Genomic DNA, 3,964 nt, shown 5'->3' with positions numbered 1-3,964 from the left:
AATTATTTATACTCTTTATTTTTACCAACCGTCCGATCAAATGATCGGACGACCCAAATTAAATCCCAAATTGTTTTCTTCTTTTCCAAAAAATAGTACGTCATTTTCAGACTTGTCTTTCCCAAGAATCCTCATCTTCCCTAAACGTTTCACCCCTTTCCCAGATCCTGCCAAAGAAAACGGCTATGGACCGCCGGAAAACAAGAACATCCGGCGGTTTCCAATATCATCTCAACCCCCATCGCCTCACATCTTCTCCCCCTTCCCCAGGCGTTCTCCATCCCCATACCCCGTCACTCCTCTGTCCCATCAAGTTCGGCCATGAACCGCCGGAAAACAACAATATCCGGCGGTATCTTGCTTTATGTCTCCTCCATCATCCCTTTTCCAACAAAAGGAGACACCCTATGCCGCCTATACCTTATCCTAATGGCTTCAAAAATCTGAAAAGGTGACATTGATTTGTTCTGTAGCAGCAACTCTCTACTTTCCAGTGAGTATTTTGATTTCAAATTCGTATTTTTTAGTTCGATTTTCGACTATAAAAGGGCAGGCGTCTTCCCATTTGAAATCATCGAGTAGCATCGAGAAAATCGATTGAAAAACTACAATACTTCAGAGCTTTTAGAGCCTTTTTTCTTAAAAGGATTGTCTCTGTTTCTACTCTCTCTGTTTTCATTTTTTTTGTTTCAAGTCGAAGAGAAAAGGTCGAGTTTAAAGTCGGAATCCTTGATGTCAAAGTCCTATTTGCTGCTCGACAAAATGTACTGTTCTTCGTCAAATCTCTTTCATTTCGTTTTTATCTTAATATAATCTGTTGGGATGTTGTTGTAAAAGTGTGTGATTAGGCTGTCACTAACATATTTTATTAATAACAAGTTGTCGATGTAATTTGGAAACATTGAATGCAAAGTAAGTTTAAGTCTTAAAACTAAATCATGTTTTTGTTACTACTTCAATTCAACTTCTCATAGTTGGATCCATGACAACAGAAAAAAAAATGTTGTTAGTTTTGACATAATATGAACTTATACCAAATAACTAAATTAGTAACTAGCATTTGTCTGATAGAAATTTTTGGATACCTGAGTGCATTGTATATTCACTAGATTATATTTAATATTAGCAGTAAGTTAAAAGATGGGTAAAATAGTTGTTGTTTGTCTTAATTCAAGTTCTCCTTATTACCCCATTTACTAGCACGTTTGATCTGATTGTATAAATCTTGTATTCCTTTTCTTTAATTGTTCAAGTTTAGATGCCATTCCTAGTTATTTCCTTCGTCCATTTGCTTGGGATTCATGATTCAATTTAAGGTTGGAAATAGCTTTGTATTCTATTAAATCTTGAGTTATTTAACTAGGCTTGGCTTGGGATTTTCTCATGTTTATTTTGACTCTAATGTGCTGTATTATCCTCCTCTTTGGGTTTATATCCTTCTTTATTCATCAAAATGTAGCTTGTTTGTCATTTATGAGATCCAATATTGAGCGAATGAGTGCAGGGTTATGATTCTAAGTTTTAGATCATATTTTTATAAAATGTTTATTTTTGTACAGTTTTATATATATCTTTAAGAAAGCTTTTGGTTAGCTTTATTTTTTGATCATCTGATGCCTTCAAATATTTATGTGAGCATGAATTGTGCCTTTGTGTAAGTCTAATTGTTTTATGAGAGATCACTAATAGCTAAGAACTCGATAAAAATAGTAATTCAACGATAAGTCGTCTAGTTTATTACACTCTAATTTGATTTAATTTCTTATGTCTTATGTTCACTCCTTACATGGGAAGAGATGAATTATTTATGTTACTACATATGGTTGTATTTCAATTTATCTTTATCCCATTCTTTCTTATCTCTAAGGGCATATCGAAACGTCTTTGTGATAATGAGGTTGAACGTGTTTCTCTTATCATTTCTTGTTCACTTTATTGTAAACTAGTGTGTGAAGAGTGGAGGAAGTTAGGAGCATTTACAAGAGAAAGTTACAGCCTTAACCCGTTAAGCATGTGATTATCCTTGTCATCACTTCTAAAATATGTCTCGACATCTTTGAGTTTTGTTTTAACGACAAAAATACTACGTGATATCAATGAGAATTCTGTTATATAAAACACTATTTATTTGTTTAAGCAGTCAAATCTATACCTAAAAGTTACTCTAAAGTACTATGTCAAGAGAGAATGATTTATTTTGCGGGTCCTAACAGCTTGTTTTTTTTTTTATGTGTTTGGTCCTCAAATCACCCCTTTTCCTCTCTTCTTCGTTTAAATCATTAGTTTGAAGCCATATTAATTTCCTGAATACATAGTTGCATATCTTTAAATTCTTTATTGGAAGAGAGAATGTGCATTCTTAGTCAAGTTATATGAATTTTGTCATTATATGCTCTTCGTGCATCATTGTTGTGAGCATGTGCACTTTGCAAAAAATGTGGATTTGCCTTACTTACAATGTGAGATTGGATTAAGTTAATAGGTAGTGGGTATTTAATATTTGTCATCTTTAGTTTGTTAACTGTCTTTAGTTTTAGTTACAAAGCTAATTATATTGATTAGTAAGAGCTCCCTCGGTTCACTATTTCTTTAGGATTTGTTTTTATTTTTGTTGCTATGGCTAAGCTTTTTCTTTTCTGTTTATAATACTTTTTCTGACGTAATCAAGTTTTCTCCTAATCTTGCTTTTTTTTTTCTTATGTTTCATGTACAACCGGAGAGTTGGAGTTTCTACTTTGGAACTCGTTATTGGCCTAAGGTGTTAGGCCAACAACAATTAGGATCATCGCGATGCTTGGAGTCTCATAAATAGGAGTCTAATGTTCCTCAGCCTTCCTTTTGTTGCCCTTATGCTTTTATATGTTGGCTAACTTTTACTCTTAAGTTTCGTCGTCCTACTTATATTGTTTTGATATGTTGGCTAACCTTCACTCATAAGTTTTGATATATTGCTTGTCTTTTTTTATCCATGTGAGACAATAGTTGTTTGCTTGTGAATTTAGTTGAAACATTTTTAGAACAAATGACGCAAAAACTTTTTTTAGAAATGGGTTAGCATTTTTACCTATAATACTCTTTTACATTTTTTTTAGTTGAAAAGAAGGGGCTTATAGTTTAAGAATTTTCCAAACAAAGTTTCAAAAGGTTAAAATAATACTAGTGTTTCAAAGTTGTGTATATCGACTTAGTCACTTAAGGAATAGGAAAACTTATTGTCTAAAACCCTCTTTGAAATTTTAAAAGGGTGAAATAATTTTCATTTAGGTATCTAAGTAGGAAAAAAATAAAAATTCATGAGTTGGGACTTCCAAATGAATTTAAAGATACATAAAGGTAAAAATAATATTCATTTAGGCCTATTCACCAGTTAGGACCTCCAAATATTTTGAAACTAGTTTAAAGGCTAGAATAATTACATTTAGACATTTACTTAAGGCTAAGATATTTATCTTTAGATATACATTTTTTAAGAAAATAAGTAGGGAAGTAGGCTTATATATTTAACAAAACAAATGTAACTATAGAATTAGTTTCAATAGTTATGCCTATTTTTATACTCTTTACATCACCCCTTTATAAAATGTATTGACTATACTTACTTTTTCGAATCGGCATTGCTAATAACATTTTAATCTTTTGAACATGCTATTTCAAATTTTAGATATGCAAACAGGTGCAAATACAGGGTACACATATATATGTCGTACATATAAAGGTATATACTCTATATTTTTCTACATAACTTATTATTATCTACTATCTCTCTTGCTAATATTATTTATAATTTATAAATCTCTACACCTAAATATACATATTATTTTATTACATATAATTTATCATCAACTTATCCCTACATGTAAAAAGAGTGATAAACATTCATATGTTTTGAACAACTTATATGTATATATTACACTTCATAATAAATATATTTAAAATCACAAGCCTTTATATGATATTTTAACAT

This window comes from Solanum stenotomum, chromosome 7 (assembly GCF_019186545.1).
Source record: "Solanum stenotomum isolate F172 chromosome 7, ASM1918654v1, whole genome shotgun sequence".
NCBI classification, from domain to species: Eukaryota; Viridiplantae; Streptophyta; class Magnoliopsida; order Solanales; family Solanaceae; genus Solanum; species Solanum stenotomum.
The sequence above is the reverse complement of the archived record's forward strand: the minus strand, read 5'-3'. Positions refer to the sequence as shown.